At 33.7% G+C, this 23896-nt stretch overlaps 1 long non-coding RNA gene across 1 annotated transcript; it reads right to left on the reverse strand.

Moving 5' to 3' along the window:
- Positions 1-1162: 1162 nt before the first annotated feature.
- On the reverse strand, positions 1163-7091 carry LOC308186901. The gene is made up of 3 exons (XR_013944374.1): positions 6458-7091; positions 2605-2716; positions 1163-1299 (listed from the first exon to the last, which is right to left on the reverse strand). It is a non-coding gene; the product is annotated as an uncharacterized lncRNA (long non-coding RNA).
- Between the last annotated feature and the right edge of the window lie 16805 nt (positions 7092-23896).

A 23896-nucleotide genomic window follows, 5' to 3' on the forward strand; every position in this document is an offset into this window, starting at 1 on the left:
AGCTGCTTTCCAGCTGGGCAGCTCCCAGCATGTACTGGTTATTCCTTCCCAAGAGCAGGACTTTGTACTTCCCCTGTTCCTCTTTTTGAACTTCATGAGGTTCCTATCAGCCCACCTATCCAGCCTGTCTAGGTCCCGCTGAATGGCAGCATGACTGTCTGGTGAGTAAGCCACTTCCCCCAGTTTCATGCTACCCATGAATATACTGGGGGTGCACCCTTCCCATCATCCAGATCACCCATGAAGGCGTTAAATAAGACTGGCCCCAGTACTGACCCCAGGATACTCTGCTTGTTACTGGCCTACAGCTAGACTTTGAACCACTGACCACAGTGCTCTGGGCCCAGCTATTCTGACAGTTTTTGATCCAGCTCACTGTCTGCTGGTACTGATATACATGAATGGTTCTATTTTTATATTCCTTATGGTATTGGTAGTAAACTGTTTTCTGATTCTTCTGTAATTTTTTGTTCTTGCTTAGTTTCCTTTTGAAAAAATGTTGACTTCTTGCTTGTATTAGGTTTACACAGCAAGGAGTTGGTGGGGGGGGCTGTTGGGACAGCCTCGATGAGGAGAAGCTGGGGCTGTCCCATGTTAGGTACAGCTGTTCCAGCCAGCTCCAATGGCCCCACTGCAGGGCACAGCTGAGCCCAGTAGCCAAGATGGTGGCACCTTGAGGAAAGTCTAGAGTTAATTTTCTTCATAGAGTCTCACACAGAAACCACTCTGGGAAAACCACTTAGACATATGAATTAGCCAATGACAACCCTTTCATTATGTCTTAAATGAAATTGAATTTTTAACAGCATTTGAACAAAAGGAGAGAAAATAGATCTAAAACAATAAAATAAAATATACAGATTTTTTTTTCCCCATAAAGCTAGAAATTTCTCTGAAGGATCACTTTCTCCAAAATCCCCTATGACCTCTATCTCTTCCTTGCTACGCATTTTACCCTTCACACAGTGGTGTTAAAGTGAACTCATTCCCTTTGGCTCTCCAGCATGTCTGTTAAACCTCAGAGTTCTCTTTCAATTTATACTCTTACATTCAGGCATAAATAAATAAATAAATAAATATTGCAGCCCACTGGAAACAGATCTAAACAAAAAAGCTCACCTAAATCTATTTCTAGTTTTAAAAATGGTCTTGAGAATCTTCTAAAAAAATCGTGTCATGGATGATATAGCAGAAAACTTTATTCAGTTACAACACTGTTATTCCTATGATGTTGTGTATCTCCTTTGACGCTTGATTTCACATACAAAGTATTGGAATTTCTGAGTTGCATGGAACTCCCTGAAGGGAAAAACAAACAAAAACAAATAAAAATACAATTTTTATATTCCAAACCCCAAATCTGCACCAGATTTCTTCTTCTCAGTACTGTAATTCTATTAACATCAGGAGACTTGCTATTAACGTACTCCACAATATGAGAAATGAGAGTCAGACTACTTGTCTGTGATTTTTTTTTAAATAGTAACTGAAAGAGAATAGTCCCTGTGGGTGACAGCAAAATTAACAAACCCTGATGCATACATGTGGAACAAATTCCTTGAGTGTCCTTAGAGTCATCATTATACAGGTTCTCAGTAGAGCGCTTTCTTTTAATCTTCTAGCAATCTAACAGCGAGTTACACATCCTTTATCCTATCCTAAGGCATAAAAGCCATTGCTGGATGGGAAAATTAAAGCAGTTTTGTTTTGTTGTACTTTTTTCTTTTTTTTTTTTTCTCCACTGGGGGTTTTGTAACCTAAGTAGGAAATATGAAATTCAGGCTAGGAATTCAATCTAAAGAAGATCACAACACCGTTATACTTTTTCAAGTTATAATTTGCATTCCAGAGTAACATACCGACAGAGCCTAATCTGTAAAACTAAAGCTGCTAATACATGTTTACAATATTTATATCATTAACTATACCAAATTTATCTGCAATAACCTTTCCCTAACAACCACCTTCATGCTTAAGCCCAAACATCTGTGATAAAAACATTTATATCCAGAAGACTTAGCATTTTGCTTCTTAAGTAATCTGTTTCTGCTGGAATACTCATTTGGCCAATGTTTGAAAGAGCTTTGTAAGATTTCAGCAAATGATCATTTTCAGTATTTTCTGGCAAAAAAAAAAAAAAAGAGTTATAAAGAGAGCCAGGAATTATCTGCATTGAATGTCTACACAGAATGGATAATTCAACTTAAATCTTGAATCCATTTCTTGAACCAGGAAGTACTCTCCATCTGTAGTCGACCTGCTATGTAAGGGCTTACATACTGACACGAATAAAGAAATAGCCTGATACCAGTCACGATTGTTTAGCACTGACTTATTTGTAGACAACATCTCATATAATTTTTGCCCTGGCATCTGAAAATATTCTGAAAACAAAACTGCAAGCTGCTGTTCAGAATGAAGAATGGGTAGAATATGAAGTCAAAGGTTAAGAAACAAATCTGTCTGGAGTAGGTAAATGCAGCCACTGAGTAGCAGAGCCTCAGTCATAAATTGGCAGTGTTATGCCAGAGCTTAAAATACTGGTTCAGTCAAGTTTGTTGTGGAGTTGTGGAGTCTCCTTCTCTCGAGATATTCAAAACTTACCTGGATGCCATCCTGTGCAACGCGCTGTAGGTGATCCTGCTCGGCAGGAGGGTTGGACTAGATGATCTTCAGAGGTCCCTTCCAACCTCGGCCATTCTCTGGTTCTGTGATTCTGTGAATAGGTTGAAGGTTAATATGCAAAGTTTTTGTCATTAACAGAATGCTGAGTTTGTTGTTGTATTTAACTTTCCCAATGTCTTCATTTTTGGTCTGTAGAGGTAGATGGCTAATATATAACTACGTAAGAAGACCTTTAAAATTATTTATGCCATTACAGTCAACAATGCACTTAACAAAATCTGGCATTTTTTCCAAAAATCTATTTTAAAAGGTTGTGCAGTTTCTTTTTGAATCAGTTTATTTTAATTGTTGAACTACTTGGCAATAAAAATAGCAAGTCTCTCTCAATATATATTCAAATGAAGATATGATAGCAGAATTTTCTTGAAGTGGAAAACAGCACTTCTGAAATTTACCATAATCAAATTGATCATTATATTTAGTAAAATAAAGGGCAAATTCCACTTTAAAATGAAATGCTCAAATAATTCATTTTTAATAAGCTGTTCATAAAAACAACATAAAGAAGATGAATATATTCTCCTAACAAGGTGGCTGACGTGTTTTGTTTTTTTTCCATTTATGCTAAAAAAAAGTAAATTGGATAAAATGAAGGCACAATTAAAATATGTAAGTACTAGAAAATCCTGTGCACGAAAAGTCCTCAAATACTGTCATAATGACAATTATATTCCTGAAAAGTTTGCACTTGAGAAGAGATGCAGAGCTCACAAACTGTAAAATCATCAACTTTCAAATGACGTTTTTTGTCTGGAAGACATTCCACTTTCAGTGTTATTTCCACACATATACTGCCCCAGGTAGCTACAGAAAATTGAAGATAGTATTTGTATAAAGAAATGCAGTGCCACCATATGCCCAGCAGGCCTAAAGTTGTTGAAAACTTGGCCTGTGGAATTCATTAGAGTAAAAACTGTTTTAGACCATCCTAAATGAACAGCAGCAATAATAAAACAGCTACGGTCTCAAGATACAGAAGTGTAATTTTCTCTTTGTTATGAACTATAATTGGTGAATATATTAGTATGTGCCACTTGCAAGGAAAAGAAATGCTTGCTATTGGCTTCACAAATATTTGTAACTGTTTTGCATCCTTAGCTTTCATGAAGGATATGACGCAAAAGTGCCCTGAACTAGAAGGAACGAAGTGTAATAATGCTTTTAAGACAGAAAACTAAATGTTCCCTTAGTGAGAAGGACTGCCACTAGGAAGCTTTCCCAATGATAAAGTTAGAGATGCATATTCATTTATCTGTGCGAGGATTTTGTATAAAGTCTACCTCTTTTCTATAGGTGGCACAGAATGCAAAAAAATAATTCCTAATTTTAAAATGAGCAACATTTATCCAGGAGATTAATAATAGCACACAAACTTGATGTATTGCCAAAGCTTGCTTCAGTTTATTCTTGAACGATATATTGCCTTTTCATAAATACACAACCACTAGTAAAAAAAATTAAACAAATTTTGTACAACAGTGAAAACAATTCTGTGTGCAAAATTGTTTTTGTTTATGGGCAAATTCAAGGATTTGATTTTTGTTTTGGTTTTTTTTTATTATAATTATTTTATTTTATTTTTTAAATAGAGCACCAGTAGTATTACTGCTGTTTTCATTTTCATTTAAACATTTTACTGGCTGTTTTCTGCAATATGCTCTACAAGTAATAAGGAAAAAATGATGTAGCTTTAATAATTGTTTTCATGATTTATGCAGCAGTAAAGTAGTGTTTTTAAAACATATTTTCCTTCTTTGCTTTCCTCTGTAAATTGGCAATAATTTGCGGTACCATTTTTACATATTCTCTAGAACATTAGCAAAGGTATAGAAATTTGCTTTCATCCAAATACTCAGCTGGCAACAAACTTAATGATTATGAAGCAAGCCCAAATCAAATAAAAATTGTGTCCCAGAAGAAAGCAGAAAAATCACACTCTTCAAAATGTTAAGTTATGCGTGCACCTGTCCTATTCATTAAATTCATGAGGTTAAGTTGGTGAGAATAAAACATTCTAAATAAAATATAGCAACATTCATCTGCTCTATGTCCAGGTATTCCCCCATGCTCATTTTCTGCCAAGCCACAGATTGTAGAACCTATTCAACATTGATAAAATAAGTATGATATGAAACTCAGTTGCTCAGAGGCATCTTCTCTGCCCTGAAAACAGAAATATCGCATGCCAGCAGCTCTGCCATGCTGCCTTCTTAGCCCCTGCTGAAAAGATTGAAGTGAATCACAATTTCATATATGAAATTAAAAACTTCAGGTTTTGAATTCAAAGAAAATATTTCCCTGACTTCTTTTTTAGATGAAAAGCCAAGAATCAGACAGATATGAAAGCCTGATTTCTGGAGTTATGGATGGCATGAGTTTTCATCTTCATACGGAATGCAAGAACTACTGTTATGAAATATATTTACCTTTTGTGATTATGTTTTTATTCTTGCTCTCCTTTAGCCCTCTTCCCTCTGCAAAAACGACCAACAAACCATGTTCTTTCTGAATGTAAATGAGACATCTAACATTTCTGCTTGCAAGGGGTCTTGAGGGCTCTTACAGCTTATGAGCCTTGCCTTCATTTTTCATCATTTAAAGTTCTGTGTCTGTTCACAGTCTGTAAAGTCCACTCTTCATGGAAACACTTTAGAGCCTGGTCTAGTGGATAGTTCAGAGTAAGGAGTTTATAAGAATTATACTCCGTTTTCTGTTCTGCTATATCTTCTGATCATAGCCAAATGACCAGATCATTTGCCTCACTTTCCCCTGTAATGAGAATTTCCTTTATTGTGATACCATTTTTGAAACTATTATCTAAAATAAATGGTATGTTTAGTATGTATATAGCTTTACTGCCCTGGCATTGTTTTTAATGCCTTTCTTAGTGAATTTCTTTATCTCTCCACTAGCCTATTAATTGTGGGACAGGTATTTACGTCTCTTTTATTAAAAAAAAAAAAAAGTTCTTTTAAAGAAGGATTAGATAGATCCATGCTCCCTTGTATATCAGTGTAATAATGTAACTCATGGAAAATATACCTGCAATAGCAGAAATACAAAGAGTAGAACTCAATGTTTTAGATACTTGCAAAGGCATTTCCTCTAAAATTCACATTTAATATTGTTTTTAAACTATTAAAAACATGCCACTATTATCTGTCCTGAAAAACTGTTTAATGCTTTCTCTACAGAAGTAATATTTCTGTGTGTTTCCGGTGTGATGACAGTGCACAGTAAAAAAAAAAAAAAAATCTTTAGAGTATAGAAGGATGGTGTTTTATTTTGGATTCTTTATAGAAAATGAATGAACAGTTTTTAAAAAATGAAAATCAACACAGAACATCATAATGTTTTATGATGTCTGAAAAATCAGTGTGACATGACATGGATTTAATTTTTAATTTTTTTTGAAAAATGTCTCTTATTTGGAGTTATGATAATATCCTTTAGACTGCAAAGGGAAGGAAAAAAAGCAGCAGTTTTACATACATTAGTTATTCCTAACAGACTGTAACCCTAGCCATATACGCAACACAAAGTACACAAGAACTCAATACTGAGATTTTTTACTTCAGTTTACTGCGCTCGAATGCATGACACTTTCTGCCCTATTTTTTACTTCTTTGTTCTTAACTACAACGTTCTTCCTTCACAACCATATACTGCCATATGTGCACCCAGCCACTTTCTCACTCCTCCTTTTCAATAGCGCAGGGCAGAAAACAGGATAAAAAAGCTCATAGGTCAAGATAAAGACAGGGTCACTTACCATTGTTGGCAAACAGATTCAACTTGGGGAAAAATAATTTATTGCCAGGTGAAATTGTTAAGGAAAGTTAAAAGTAGTGACCTTCTCCAGCTGCTGTAGCCTAGGACTGCTCCTGCTCTACTGCTGGGGCCTAGCTCCGTACCCAGGGAAGCTTGGTCTCCACCCAGGCTGGGGGATGCATCTGCCACTTTAATCTTTGCAGGTTCAACCAGTAGTAAAGCTGAGCACATATCCCAGAGACACGCAGGAAGAACACCGATATGAGTAGTCACAGAGACTGCCACAGACTAGGGGCTGCCTTCAGCAGCACCCACACGCAGGGCTCATACACCACACCAGCACAGACAGCCCAGTCCCCTCCTCCCCTCAGGCTGGCACAGCCAGCAGCTCCCTGGTGCAGGCACGCACACACACCCCTCCAGGCCCACCAGCACACACACACTCACAGGTGACCTGAGCACCAGCATGTCGCCTCTGCCCACCCAGCACCCCTGTTCACATCCCCACCAAGATTTGGTGTTAACTGTAAGCTTATTAGCATGATGCAAAAATCGTTTGAATGTGTTACCATACACTTGTCATAGACTAAGTGTGCTTGTACACATTTGTATGTGTATTCTTATCAGTTGCATGATTCTCCTACCCTGATTTCTGTCTTTAAGCCATACAAGTTGGTTCATGAAAAGAGTGAGGTGAACCTAGTCCTAAGAATTTTATTTGGGATTATAAATTTCCTTCTGATTAGGTATATAATTATTGCTTTGTTAAACATTGTAAGGAATCTCTGGATACAGCCCATTATGTTCTCAATCCATCAATGCTATGAGTACCAACAAGCATGAGATACTGTAGACTAGTCTTTGAGGATTGTGCCTACATTACTGAGTACAAGAAATCAGAAGCAGTCCCAGAGGCCTAGGAGCACAGCATGACTTGCATTTACACAGCTCAGCTCTCTTGCCCCATAAATTGCTTGCAACCAAATATCCTGTCAGAGCTTAAAACAGTTCGCTGGCATATAGTGTTCCCAAAACAAGGGATTGTCTAGGTGCCAAACAGCAGTGGTAAGTAATAGTACTAACAGATACGCAGAATAGTGTATCAATAATAGATTGGTATTTGAGCTCATGCTTTGATATTGTTCTGGTCAAGAGCTCAGAGACACAAATTCTCCTCACAATGACATTACAAATTTTGCTTATAGTCTTTTAAGCCTCTTTAACAGTTAAAGTCATATATTTCTATACAGGCTGGCTATGTGTGTCACAAGAAAAAGACACAAAAACAAGGAGGTTCTCATTCTGATATGGATTTTTGATATAACCTAATTGTAGATCTAAACTGGGAATTAAGTTCTCAAACCTCAAAAGCTAAATAGAGCCTGCATGTGATTTAGACTTACTAACAATAACAACAACAGCAACAAGAAAGACAAAAAAAAAATTATTGGAACATCTATTATGGGAATAAGTATATTAATGACTGTGAGGTATTATGCTGTTATGGTGATGACTGATGGAAAAAAGTCTATAAAGAGACAAATGCATAGAAAAAAATACATCTAACAGGTTGCTTTTAAACAATTTCTGTGCAGTGTTTCCCACTGCAAAATTTAAAACATAGGTTACTCTTGATTTTTGTTGTGATTTTAAATATTTAAAAACCATTGGCAATAATGTTAATGGGAAAATACATATATATATATGTATATATATATTTGCATTGGGATATTCATCATAATCATTATTAGGCATTTATTTCACCACACTTTGAACATAAGGAGAGCCAACTTATTTGGATTCCATGTTAAGTCAAATACAAAAATAACAAGGGCCTTACAGATCTTTATGTAATTATACGCCACAATTTTTTTTTTAATATATATATATATATTTTTTCAGATATCATTAAAATAAATATGCATTATTTCACTCAGTGAATGATTTCTCACCAAAATAAAAGAAACATAGGTGTGGAAAGCAGAATAATAAAAAACTTTTGTTTCTTTAAAGTTTGCTTTATAATGTCTCTAACACCATGTATGATTAATACTATGTTAAAATCATTTAGTTTCACAAAATACTGCAACAATTGCAGTGTTTACAAGAGTCTTCTGGTCTTCTCTCATTTGCGTGCAGTCATTCTCAATTATAAACAGATGTAAAATGAAATAACATGGAAATTGCTTTATTTATTTATTTAAAGTTTTACTTTAGCAGGTTTTTTTACACATTTTTACACATAACTTGATTATTAATTAAATGAGCATACAATCCTGGAAATTACAAGTGTAAATTCTATAGTTTTCCCATGTTCATAGAAGATTATGGTTTTTTGGGTTTTGTTTTTGTTTGTTTTTATCTGTGCACATTTATAATTAACAAAGACTCTTGTAAAATCGCTGCTTCCTGTTTTTATTTTACCATTAGATTGTTGTCTTTTTTATCTTCTTAGACTAGTGTATATCACCTACAAGCGCATATTGTAACCATAAAACTAATACATCATTAAATAATAAATGCTAATGGATAAGATATATTATTACTCCTTTGGCTTAGTGCCTCCTGGCAATTCTTTTACAGGTATTACAGTTTCAGGATTTGTTCCTAAGTCATCACAGCTTATTGTGAAAAAGGACCAATAATTTCTGAAATTATTGCCAGCTTTGCAAAGAACAATGAATCCTAATAAATGATACCCCCATTTTCTCTTGGCATTATAACAGCCATGGCACACTGAAGCTTTGCTTTTAATACTACTTTAGAATATATATGTCTGGTCCAATGTGAGGGCCTTGCAAAATACGCATCTGACTCTGGCTCTAAATTTATAGGAAAATTTTAGATATCAGCCATCCCTCTAGTAATTTCTGTAAGTGCTTCCATACTAATTATTCAATTAAATTGAAGGTACATGAACAGAAAAATAAGAGAAGTAGAGAAATACTGTTTATTTCTGGTTGAAACACAAAATATTAGAAATAGATACAAGAAATAATAATAATAAAAAAAGTTTTAGTAATAACATATTCAAAGTAGTTCAGTAGAATAGTTAGTGCTATCTATATGAAATAATTCATTAACATTTCATAACATGCATTGCCTGCAAACTACTGTCATGTTGTTATTAACATAGCTGTCATTTTAGGTCTTAAAGTGATTATGTTTACATGAAGTTCTATTATCAGAGTATTGGCCCAGGGTGAACAGGAGGGACTACTAGGCTGTTTTCTAGTCAAAGATATTAATAAAGACTTTCAGGTAATGGTACGAAATCTCACCAACAACAAATCAGTGTGCTTCTGTAGAAGTACAATTGAAATACATTTATTTACATATGTTTGCAATTTTATTGTATATATTTATTAAATTCATCTACTGTATTTTATCTATTGGATAAAAATCTAACACATTTATACTAGTTAAGCTTTGATTTTTAGGAATATGACAGTGTTTGTAAGATCTCCCTTGAATTTAAGAGCTTTTTTAATCTTGTGCCCATCTGTAGGTTTGGTTATGAGTCCATATTGCTCACATTTGGAGAAAAATGTCACAGAATTCTTCTTTTTATATGTTGTATAAGCACTTATTCCGAATGTCTTTGTTCCTGATATTCTGTGTCACCTTTTTACTTCCTGTCCTTTGAAAGATGAATTATGACATATAAGTTCCAATGTTTCAGACTGGAAAATCCCAAGCTGTTTAATATGCATCTATGAAACTATATTCCAGACCCTCATGAACTTATTTCTCTCACTGACCATTAATTATGTAAAGCAGGGCTTAACAACATTATAGTCAGGAATTGTGATTATAGCTTCCACAGTCATATTCAAGTAGTATTAATAATCATCCTAGCAGTATGACCACAGTCACAGTGAGAGCTGCATCCTCTGTTTTATTCCTTCCCTTACTTCTCCCCTTTCTGCCAAAGGTGTTGGATGAGATTGAGTTTTACTAAACTATCCCTAACTATATAAAAATTGGAAATCTAAACCTGAGTTTATTAAGTTAAAATCTGATTTATCTTTTTACAGCCATCAGAAAGAAACAGGTGTCCTCAGTAACTGATTTATCTCACTATAAAATAAAAAAATTTGGTTGAAATCACTTCAGGAGGTTCTTATTTCTCACTAGGTAATACAGAATCCCACAATTAATATCTTAGACTTAGAAATTTATATTTTAATACTTGATTTAGGACTGTTCAGTACCTGTTATCCGCATTATAGTAATGAAATTCAGAGTAGCTAGATGAAAAATTGGTTATCCTGTATGAGCCACAGCCAGGTTTTCATCTACAGAGTGCACATAAATAGAAATAGAAAATTGTCTGTAAACCTGTATACTGTAAATTATAATGGATTTTGACTTGCACAAGTTTGTTTACTTAGCAGCAATTCTTTTGTTAAATTGTTGCACGGAATTTAACCTATGAGTAAAACTCAGATTACTGTTTCAGACACTTTTACTAACTACACTTGATTCACTATTTGTGGTTTAATATGAGGCTAATGGATTGAGTCATGTGGAATAGTTCGTGTTTTTTTGGACTTTCAGAGTAAAACTCTGTATAAAGGTACAATTCTTCATAAAGGTTTTATTTCCCAAAGTAAAATAAATAAATAAATAAATAAATATAATATGAATCTCTAAATGTAAATCTTTAATATTTTATGGTTTCTGCATTCAGCTTCCATAAATATCAAATGAAATCATGTTCTGTGTGCAATTGAGTTTGAAATATGTACCAGTGTTTCAAAGAGAGTTTTTGGTCTGACTCTGTAAGCAAATTATTTATATATTTTTTCTTATATTAAGAGAAGAGAAAAAAAAATTCATATGAGTGCTTTAGTGTAGGCTTCAGTCCGTGTCTAGGTACCTAAAGATCTGTTCTGTATTAATCTAGATATTACAGAAATCAAAATCTTGTTCCCTTAACTTTGTTGTAATTCAACACACTGTCTTTTGTTGTGGTGGTTGTTGGTTTTGGTTTTTGGTTAGCTGTTGGTTGAGGTTTTTTGTTTGTTTGCTTGTTTTGCTTTGTATATACAACTCTTCTCATAAATTGCCATCACTGAACTCTTTGCAAAATAAGTATTTTTAGAAGCTGTACGTATTACTGTTTATCCTTTTATGGTATTTCTTCCCCTTCTGGTCTGCATGAATGAATGAAAGAAAACAGCAAGATCTTCAGGATTGTACTCCACTTCTTCCTGTTGTCTTGTAAGCAGAGAAGAATTTGCAAACCATAATGTTATATCAGGAAATGCCTTTGTTGAGATCTATTTTTAAGAACTCATTATGTGAGAACTACTGTAGGCATACAGCTCATGCTGCAAATAATAGTAATGAGAAGCAAAGTTTATAACACTACCTAATTTATCTTACTCAGCTTTTGAAGAATGTGAGGGTAGTAGATTTGTAGAACACTTTTTGGGGTCATTTTAACTTTCTGACTATCACTGGCTGTCAACTCATCTTTTTTCAAGTTTGTCCATAAAGATTTGTCAGTTTTGGAGAACACCATAGCCTCTCCAGTTTTGTCGTCTACTATAGAATTGTTCAAAACAGTCTTAACAGTCTTTTTTTTTTTTTTTTTTTTTCTTTTTTTTGGGGGCGGGGGCATAGGTCTGGCCTATTACAAGGCAATTCTGTAACTACATGAGAAATCTTACACTATGGAATGCAGTTTGAAACAAAATCCAATTTTCTGATTGTTTGTGATTGTCCCCAAATAGATTTTGCTTGCTAATACTACTAAATTGTGGGTAGGACCTGAAAAGAAGGAAATGTGGTTTTGTTCTCTCTTTTACCCCAAAGCAGCTGTAAAATTTAATCCTATTGAGTCTTTTTGTCCAGTGACTGACTTAGATCTGCTTAATTAACCACAATGCAAAGACTAACAATGTAAAAACTAATCCCATATTCAATTTTGAAATGAAATTATAATTAGGCGGGATGGTAATGTTCTAAATATTTGTCTCTCTTGAATATTTTTTCATGGATTTTTTTTCAGGATTTATTTTTAAATTTACAGTGGAAATACCATTCAATCTTAGTTAACAGACACTAACTTTCTTCTGCAGCATGCTGTTTATTTCACTTTCCTTAAAAATGTGGATGTTAGTTGATTGTCCACTTAACTGCATTACTCCAACCTTTTATAACCAAGTACTGAAAAAAGACACCGATACTTGTAGAAAAGACTGTTGTCCTCTGCTTGTCGAAGATGAGTGGTAATCTTCCCATAAGTATAAGTTTACACAGTATTTTAACAGCCACTAGCATTTGCGGCACAGAGACATTCTCTTCCACGAGGTCATTTTCCATTTTCAAACATAAAATTTCTATTCAAATCATAATTTTATAGTATATTAAGTCTAGCCACATGGCAGGTGATTTTCCGGTGATAATAAAATCTTTTGTTTCTAATGACATGCTCAATATTAGACAAAGGTCATCTAATGATCATTGGTTTCAGTAAGACACAAAAAGTCTATTCAGCTGGTAAATTACATCAGCTTTATTAATTATATCAAGCCATTACTTCCAAAAATTTTCAGAACAAATTGACCTCATATATCCTATTCCTTGTTATGGAAATACTGGACTTACCTTTTTTTGTAAGGAATATAAGCAATGTGCTATATTTTATGTTAAAAATCTAGAGAAGCCAGCCGTGTAAAGAAGTTATAAACAACTGTCTTTGCTTACATAGCCTTCATAGTATTGTGAAGTCCAAAAATCATCAGGGAAGCTTTAAAAAGAAAAAAAAAAGAGGCTTAAAAAACAAAACAAACAAAAAAAAAAACAGGCTTAACTGAGTTACAGGAGTGAGCAACGAATCTAGGTTAGGAAAAAAAATTTTTTTGGTTTGTTTGTTTGTTTGTTTGTTCTCTAAGGATTATCTGTACATGAACAACACATGGTTACGATTTCTTTTTTTTTTTTTATTTAGTACTGCCTCTTTATTTACACCTTAACAAGATTAAGAAGTGATAGAATGTTGCATGGTTCCATCACTTCCAAAAGTCCAGAACACCTGAACAGATTTCATGTCTCCAATGACTTTTTATTGATTTGTTTGTGTGAGTGAACATGTAAAGAATATAAGTACACCTTTAACCAAAAGAAAGAGAAAGCATAATCCTTAGCCCTGTCCTACATATGACTTATTTTTAGGCTACTCCTAAACTCCACTCAAATTCCAATTAACTACTGGATGGTTCCATTCCTTTTAACTTTCTATAAGACAAAAATACAAAGATCTATCTTACAGGACCTCTTCTAAAGGTCACTTCGGTTAAGACCATATTGGATATTTTTTCTTTATTCTATTTTATCAGAGTTCCTGGGAGTACAAGCACTGGATGGTAGCAGGCATCCATGGGCATGTAATCACAAACTCTACATAGTAATGCAGGCTTGAGAGCTGGATAGAGTTGCTCTTACGTTGGGGGGGGGGGGGAAGGAAGGAAGGAAGGAAGGAAGGAAGGAAGGAAGAAGGAAGGAAGGAAGGAATGGAAGGAAGGAAGGAAGGAAGGAAGGAAGGAAGGAAGGAAGGAAGGAAGGAAGGAAGGAAGGAAGGGAAGGAAGGAAGGAAGGAAGGAAGGAAGGAAGGAAGGAAGGAAGGAAGGAAGGAAGGAAGGAAGGAAGGAAGGAAGGAAGGAAGGAAGGAAGGAAGGAAGGAAGGAAGGAAGGAAGGAAGGAAGGAAGGAAGGAAGGAAGGAAGGAAGGAAGGAAGAGGAAAGAATATCTTTATATTTTGTACATATATTTTCTCACATTTGGAAAAAAAATACAAATAAAAACAGATAACAGGAAAATATGAAAGACAGCTACAGTTCATACAGAATCAGAGGCAAAAGAAGATAGATAAAAAGAAGTTACCCCAGCAGTGTCTCCCCAGTTAAGGACACTGCTTATGATCAACACTGATAATTTTTGTATTTTGAAAATTCCAAGCCTAAGAATGATAAAGAACCATTTATAATATTATATCATAGATATTTCCAGCATTTGGGATAGTCTCCAGGCATGTACTGAACTTTAAAATATTAAGCTTTTCAAAGCACAGGGTGTGTCTTTCTATAATTTGTATAGTATCTGGTTTAATAAGTCTGATCATGGGTAAGGCCTATAAATGTCACCAGGATGAATTACTGGTTGAATTTTTACTTCAGCACTGCTTCTGTAAGATATTGTTCATGAGCTGATAATGAAGATTGAAATACTTTTAGTCTGCTTGAATGTGAAAAACCTGGAACTTGAATCAGAGATATATTTTGAACAATATTAAGCATCTGAAAATCTCACTGATCACAGTACTTCTTCTGATAAAAATCAAATCTCCATTCGATTGAGGTTAATGAAAGTTTTGCCATTGAGTGCTCTGTTATCAGAATTTGTCCATAATATAAGTTGACACAGTAGTTCAGTTTAAGAAAAAAATACTTCTAAATTGTGTGGGAAATAGAGGCTCATGTAATAGAGCTTCACGTAACAAATCTACTGTTTTACTTTATGCAGCCTAATGATTTCCATTATCTCCTTAGTTGATAGAATCCATTTCAAAAAAACAATAATCTCTTGAAATCCACTGAGCCACAAATTAGTCATTAGAGAAAATTTTCAGAGATCATTACCTTTCCCATAGATTTTAGCTTTTCATTTCCCAAATACCCACATCTAATGTGGTTCATAATAAGAGGAGGGTTACAGTTACAAAAAATGATTCCAATATAATTCAAGAATATTCACTTGTTTATTATTAGAACTGCTGCATTTTCATTACAGGTCAAATCTGTATCACTTTTAACCTTGAATTTATGACCTTATATACTATTAGGTTGCAATGAAAAGATAAATGTCATCAACACTGCATTGCGTGCCACATTAATGAGGCATACAGCTAACATTTTCTATAGAAGGAATTGTTTTTCTAAATTAGTAAATCTCTCTCTCTTTCACCCTGCACTGTCTCTTTCTCTCTCTCTCTCTCTCTCTCTCCCCCACAGGTCCAATTGCTAACACAGAAGGGAAAGTAAGGAAAGCAACTCCATATACTGTGACTTTTTGTTTCTTTCTTTTTCTTTCTTTCTTTCTTTCTTTCTTTCTTTCTTTCTTTCTTTCTTTCTTTCTTTCTTTCTTTCTTTCTTTCTTTCTTTCTTTCTCTTTCTTTCTTTCTTTCTTTCTTTCTTTCTTTCTTTCTTTCTTTCTTTCTTTCTTTCTTTCTTTCTTTCTTTCTCTTTCTTTCTTTCTCTTTCCTTCCTTCCTTCCTTCCTTCCTTCCTTCCTTCCTTCCTTCCTTCCTTCCTTCCTTCCTTCCTTCCTTCCTTCCTTCCTTCCTTCTTTCCTTCTTTCCTTCTTTCCTTCTTTCCTTCTTTCCTTCTTTCCTTCTTAAGAATACCTTAAGAATCCAGGCCTTCTGACTGGAAAGTTGGGCTGAGACTAATGTCTTCTATTTTGGTTCAGAAAATGTTCAGTCCACAGTAGGAAATTAGAAGATGCTAGAAATCTGAAATATTTCAGAGAAGCCCTCATAAAAGCAATTTTAAAGCAGAGTTAGCTACAACAGAAGTAAAAAAAAAAAATAATAATAAAATAAAACAACAACAACAAAAAACTTTAGGGGGATCCAGTCTTGATATAATAACCAGTGTTAAGCAGAACTATTCTGCATAGATCCTTCAGGTCTCCCACCCTTGAATTACAAACTGTTTCCTCCATTGAAATAAAGAGTAGAAAAGTTTTGTTAAACAAGTTGCCAAAGTACATTCTTCCTATATGCAGTGAAGTAACAGTAGTGACAGCTGTGCAATCACTTGTAATGATTTATGTGCCTTGACTACATCGTTTTTTTTGTTTACTGTATGCTTATACTACCTAAGTTGACTGAGGATATGTATAGAGAAAGAGGGAGCTGAATACTGCTAATGACATCTCTACAAATCATAAAATGGCAATGCAGAGTGACTTGGTTTGAAACCTTAGTGTGGTCCTCCACTGTAACTGAAAGTCCTTGGTCAGAACATATTTAGTCCTTGAGAGATGGGAAGATTAAAGCTCTGGCAATGCTTGACAGGCTTTTGAAGATAAATCAGGTGGTTAAAGAGGACTACTGCAGAAGTTGTGGAGAAATTTGCTTAACATTCATCACTAGAATGAGGATAACATAGGAGAAATTTTATATAAGATAGATAAACATGTAGATGATACAGTTTTTTCTCTTACAGTCTATGTTTTCACTTCTAATAATATGTTTTAAGAAAAACATGTTCTTGCCTTTTCAATGACCTGAATATTCCAAATTGATTGCCTCTATCAAGAAAATGGATGGTAGACAAAGCATGTGGCCTATCAGTTATTATATAAATAGAAGAATTTCTTATGACTTTCTGTCAGAGTTATGGGGTGGAGAAACAGGTCATAGCTGAGACAGATCAATTTAGAAATCTAAAAAAAATATCAGAGAGAAAGTCTGTTCTGATAGCCCCATGGCACTACCTCTTTTAAAGAGTTATGCAATATCTTAAAACTTATTAATTTTTAGACATACAAAATTAATTTTAAACTATAGTGCTAGGTGACTAAAATGGGAAAACATGACTTTTAATTTTTAGATATATTCTACATTTCACTTTGACCTGAAGAACTTGAACAGTTTCTGAAAATCAATCATACATCTCAAGGTGAACATGCAAAACATGAGTTCTTCTGTGAGAAATTTGGACTGAAGAAATGTTAAAAGGATCCAGACAGCAATTTTCTCAGATTTCCTGATCGTAGCAGACTGAAATCAGGGAAGCAATGAAATAATAATAAAAGTTAAAAACAAACAAACAAACAAACAAACAAACAAACAAAAAGCATGGTAATGAAGGATGGAATTACTATCCTCATTTTAAAACTTTTTTTTTTTAAACTTCTTTTTTTTTTTTTAAAACCCTCCCCTCCCCTCCCCTCCCCTCCCCTCCCCTCCCCTCCCCTCCCCTCAGTCTGCTACGATCAGGAAATCTGAGAATAGTTAGTGGAATTTTCCACTGCAAAAACACATTGTACTGCAAAAACACAACTTTCTTTCTCACACTTCTATACCTGTTGCAAGTCAATAAACAGAACCAAGTTTCAAGAGTTTCATATCTCACATAGTAAGTGTCTTTTTTGCTGAGATTATAAATGTGTGTCCCTGTTATCCTTGGAAATTTGCATGAATCACTTTTGCGTGATAAGCTGTATTCTACTGATAAGTCAACAACTCTCCAGAATTTCCAAATCGTATCAAAGCTGACTCAGAAACTGTCTCATAACTATTTTAAATTAATAAATAAATGTGTGTGGTTGTGTGTGGGGGGGGGAGGATGGGGGGACAACACCAACTGTCGGTATGCATCTGGTGCTATATATCATCCAAACTATTTCTAATGCATGCATTTTGTTTTAAAGTAACTCGTTTTATCCTGGTATGTCTCTTCATTTCACAGGGCAAAAATATTGCTACATGCTATTCACTCATTAACGATCAGCAGAAGTGTAAAAGTTTGAAACATTTCTAACAAATTTTGCTTGAAATACAAAACACTAACTTTACACAAAAACTTGTAGTGTTTTTTTTGACAGCAAGATACAATGTTTCTTTTTAACAGTACCTAAAACTTGCTTTCAGATTTACAGATTTATCCCTCCCTACTACTGAAGGGATAGAGGAAAACACCACCTGCGCACCCACTTCATCCAGTAGCCACGCTAATCCCCCAAAGTCCCTTTTGATAGCCTTCAGGCTTCTCTCAGCAATTTCAGGGCTCTTCAATGAAAATCCTGGTGGCAGAGGGGACTGCTATGAATGCACATCAGTTCATTCAACTTATATTAGCAAGACATCTGTATTGCTGTGGGAATTCATCTTCTTCAAATAACCAGTTTCTCATTGCTGTTCTCTTATTTTATTTTGAAAATAAGCTTTAAATTCTTAATATGTATTTTAGTCTTTTTGTCCTTGAAGAAATTTGTTTCAGGAATTAAATGTTTGAATTGAATTTATGAAAGATGTCTTTTCTAAGAACTTATCTAATAGGAATAATGTCTAAAATCCATGAAGTGCAAAGTGCTCTGAATCAGTCTTCTATATAGACAAATAAATGCAAAAATGATGCCAAGAAATGGCCATCCTGACAATTTAGGGAAGTGAAACTACCAGAATATCTAAAAATCAACAAACTTATGGTATTTTATCACCTTCAAAGTTGTTCCTTTCAAAATAGCATGCCATTTAAGAGTTGATGTAGTCCTCCTAAAATTTTAAAATTTTAGATATGGTAATAATTAAATAAATCTTATCCCTCGTAAGAGTAAGAGGGATACTTTCCCCAAACAATTAAATGACTGAGAAAAAGCGGTCTTGGTCAAAGTAAATGTGCAAGAAGATATGAGAATATGTGAATTATTTTTCTGTGACATCCATCCAGAATGGTCATGTAAGTTAAACATATTTCAGAGGTTGGCTATTTGCTCTAATGGGCACAGCATTGCTTGGTCAGTGAGAAGGTGTCAGGAATTAAATGACTGAAATAGATATATGTATATACATATCTTTATATATATATAAAGACTCCAGGAAATAGGAGGTGAAGTATATAAATCTTTCATTTAGATTATATCACTATTCTGGTGTTCAATAGTTATGGCAAACAGCACTATGCAGGTAAGAATAACAGGTTGTTGGCAGTAGTAATAGAAGCTTTGCTTCCAGGAAAAACTTGTTATTGAACAACTGTTTCAAGTAGGTTAATTGTAGTACCCTCTGGACGTATCTGTCTTTCTCTGCTAAATATAAGAAAAATCCAGATGACTAACCTGTGTTAGCTAAATTTAGGGGAAATTAATTCCACTATGGTTGCACTGAATTTGAAACAAAACGTACTTGCTCTCAGCTATGTGTGTATTATGAGGTAACAGTTCCACTGACTTAAATGGAATCTTTGAAGAAAAGCAATGTATGTAAGCCTATATATAAATGTGTATGTACGTGTTTATATATATTTATTTCCTAAGAATGCTCACAGCAATGTCATTCATCATATTAAGGACTCATATGCATAGCTGGAAAACTCACTCTCATGTTAGTATCTTGGCCTTCATAAGATTCTTAATAGCTCATTAAACTCTATGTAAGCCATATGATGAATTTGTTATACTCCCACATATTCACATGCAGATTTATATGTAGAAAGAGATGTACAAAAATTGCATGGTTTTGGTGTTGACCTAAAAAAGCACGATATAACCTACTAAAACAAACATGCTTGCTCTTTTGGGCAAATTAAATGCAGTATAACATTTGTTGCATTAACTGAGTTTTGATTATTTATTTATTTATACCACTTTAATATGAAACATTTGAGTGTATCTTCCACAATTCCTTTGATTAGGCTGAAATTTTATGGTTTCAGTGTATTAAATAAACTCTCTGTTTTTCTTATCCAGTACACAAACATGCATGATTATCTTAATTCATCATCTTCATATTTATTCCCATAAAACTGTTGAATAAATGAATAAGGAATATTAAAAAAAAAGCCTCTTTTTTCTTTTCTTTTCTTTTCTTTTCTTTTCTTTTCTTTTCTTTTCTTTTCTTTTCTTTTCTTTTCTTTTCTTTTCTTTTCTTTTCTTTTCTTTTCTTTTCTTTTCTTTTCTTTTCTTTTCTTTTCTTTTCTCTTTTCTTTTCTTTTCTTTTCTTTTCTTTTCTTTTCTTTTCTTTTCTTTTCTTTTCTTTTCTTTTCTTTTCTTTTCTTTTCTTTTCTTTTCTTTTCTTTTCTTTTCTTTTCTTTTCTTTTCCTTTCCTTTCCTTTCCTTTCCTTTCCTTTACTTCTCTTTTCTTTTCTTCTATTTTCTTCTTGTTGTGGTTTAACCCGGCTGGCAGCTAAACACCACACAGCCGTTCGCTCACCCTCCCCCCTCCCTCTCTGGGATGGGGGGAGAGAAACGGGAAAGTGAAGCCTGTGAGTTGAGATAAAGACAGTTTATTAAGACAGGAAAATAATAATAACAATAATAATAATAATAGTGATAATGGTAATAGTATTAACAATAATAATGTGTAAGAAAACAAGTGATGCACAATGCAATTGCTCACCACCCGCTGACCGATGCCCAGCCTATTCCCGAGCAGCCGGCCCCCCCACCCCGGCCAGCCACCCCTATATATTGTTTAGCATGACGTCAGATGGTATGGAATACCCCTTTGGCCAGTTTGGGTCAGCTGTCCTGGGTCTGTCCCCTCCCAGCTCCTGCTGCACCCCCAGCCTGCTCGCTGGCAGGACAGAGCGAGAAGCCGAAAAGTCCTTGGCCTGGTGTAAACACTGCTCTGCAACAATTAAAACATCAGCATGTTATCAGCGCTCTTCTCATCCTAATCCAAAACATAGCACCCTACCAGCTACTATGAGGGAACATTAACTCTGTCCTAACTGGAACCAGGACACTTCTCTTTATTTTTCTTTTATTTTTTTTTTCTTCTTCTCATTTCTTCTCTTTTTCTTCCTCTTCTAGCTAATTTATTTGGGACTTTATTAAAGTCACATGGGAAAGAACAAAAAACAAAAAACAAAGAGTAAGTAAGAAGTGAATTAGAGATTTTTGAAATAAATATAGTATCTTATTTCAATTTTTAAAAAAGCCCCAAATTATTTTGGTTTGGAATATATTAAAACCTCAAAGGTTTTATTTATAGTAAAGCAAAATATGGGGCTGTATGAAAGAGAAAATAAGGAGAAAAAAAAAAAAAAAAGAGAGAGAGAGAGAAGGAGAAAAAAAAATCACGCATCAGATTCTGAGTAATGTATTAGTTGAGAAAACTGTTTTAACAGTAACAAACTATGTATATATTCATACATTTAGGAATACAGTGCATTGTTGTGAATCTAAATTAAAATGATTAAAATTAAAGTGAAATCAATAAATTAATATTCTAAAATTATATTCCAAATGTTCCATTCATTATATAAAAATTTTTTACATTGTTGTGTAAGGAATAAGAAGCTATTAAAAGGAATAAAAAGAAAACAATAAATTATTCTCAGTATTACTTTTAAATGTGTTTAGTAAAAACCAAAGTCAGTTTAAAACGTCAAAGTAATATGCACTTTCCTCTAACTTTTTTTTTTTTTTTAATAGATGAACTTCTTGAAATATGGAGTTTTAGGGAAATTTTTAATTCTTGCATTTGATTTTACAAACCGCATATGCTTTTAGTAGCATTCTCCCTTTTAATTGTAGCTCTATGGAAATTTATTTTTGAATGAGCATCTTCCTTCACACTTTCAGTAGTCTTTAATTTTATTTGCATTGGAGTTCCATAAAGACTCTCTCCAATGAAACTACTTTGCTTGTTATCTTCTATTGACAGAATGACAGACAGATGGTAATGAAATCAGTGATGTTCTCTTTTGATATTTTGCATTGTACAGAAAATATGATAGTTTTCGTTACTTGTAAATTGAATTTAGACTGTATTTATTACATTGATGTGAATATGAATCTACTTTGTAGATTTAAAGTGATTTATCTGACAACATTACCTACATCAAAGTTTCTGTTAAAACTATTAAGTTCAAGGATTGTTCCTTGATAGTTTACAAAGGCATAAATACAAATATATTAAATAAATATTTAATACATACATAAAAATAAATAAAAAATATAAATAAATAAAACATTATACAAATACATATATATAATTAATTTTTAATTTAAATTTGTAAATCTTAGACGTCAGTACCTAATTAACAACTTAAAATGTTTTAACTGGATTTTGGCTTTGCAGTCAGATGATTGTTTAAAGTAAATACAAGGGAGACAGAGCTGTTAACTTTTAGAGAATTTCTACTAATTTTCTGTCTTTTTTTTTTCTTTTAGACCTGTAGTAAGTAATAAAAAATATTTAATTGAACTACTTATTACTGCTTGTTTCATTTTTGGTTATACAGATCTAACTAGTTAGACTAACCACAAGATCTTCACTATGTTTAGAAAGGGTATTCTCTTCTCCCTATAACAAGGTTTTAAGAGCATGAGACTCTTCCCTGACCAATTTTTCATGGCTTGACATACACAGGACCTTTCAAAGAATTCGGGGGGGGGGGGAGATAAAAAAAATGATTCCAATGTATCAACAGCGTAGAAGAGGCAGAAGGAAATTGTTCAGACTTCTACAGGGTCCTAAGTACTTCATTGTTTTGCTCTTAAAAGGAAGTCTCTTGCTTCCTTGTTTTTAGAGCATATATATATATATATAAAATATATAATTATATTTTTGTATATGTATTTATTTATATATATTGTATAATATAATGCATATATTATATTTTATATATATTTATATTATATATATATGTATTTATATGTATATATTTATATGTATATATATGTATTTATATATACATATATATATATATATATCAGAAACAAATAAGGTATGAGTATTTCTTATCCTGCCTTCTCTTCCTGCCTAAGACTGGGCATGTATAAATCTAATGTGTAACATTGGCTGCGAAAAGACTTAGAAGGTCTAACTCTCCCAAGCCTTCCTAGGGCAGGATATGTTCAGGTATATGTGTGTCCTTGTAGAAGTCATTGAGATAGACATCAAGCGTGAAGTACCTTTTTGCAGCTGCTTCAGAAAACAATTGTTTAGAGCAAGTTAAAAACATAGTCATTGATATTGGGAACAGGCTTCTAGTGTGGAGGAATAAACATGACGAAAACAATCCTCTGGACAGAAAGAAATATATAATTATAAATAATAATAATAATAATAATAAAATGCTGCCATGAAATGTAACTAGTTGCTGGGAGTATGATATCCAGCTTAAGAATAGAGCTACATATATACGTTTCATTTTCCCAAATGAAATTTCATGCTCATTTGCCATGACTTTGGCAAATACTGAATTATCTGTCCAGTGGAGGTAGTATGTCCAAGCCAGATTGAAACTGTTTTAGCAGTTGTTTTAATTGAAAAACTAATGATCATCATCTAGTAATTCAGCAACAAACTTTCCAGGTAAAATTCTAGCTGTCTTCAGAAATGGCTTTGTATTTCTTTCACTGATTTGCTTCACTGGTTAGATCGCTCTGGATGATTAACTTTAGAGGGCCTCACGTAGGTTAAATGTGTATCATGAGAGCAAACCTGTATCAACAGAGTTTATAATCTTTAACTGTTATTAAAACATGTTGTAACTGTTACTGAAGACTGAAGGGTATTATCTTATGCCCTGGAGCATTAATAAACCAAAATTATAATTGGTATCCGTAGTAATGAATAAAAGAGAAACTAGGTTTCAATACTATTCCCAGACATGCTAAACTTTTGAAGCTGCAGCTTGGTTCCAGACCTACTACTTTTGTACTGTATATATATATATATATATATATATATA

The sequence above is a fragment of the Anser brachyrhynchus genome (assembly GCF_964034855.1).
Source record: "Anser brachyrhynchus genome assembly, chromosome: 1".
NCBI classification, from domain to species: domain Eukaryota; kingdom Metazoa; phylum Chordata; class Aves; order Anseriformes; family Anatidae; genus Anser; species Anser brachyrhynchus.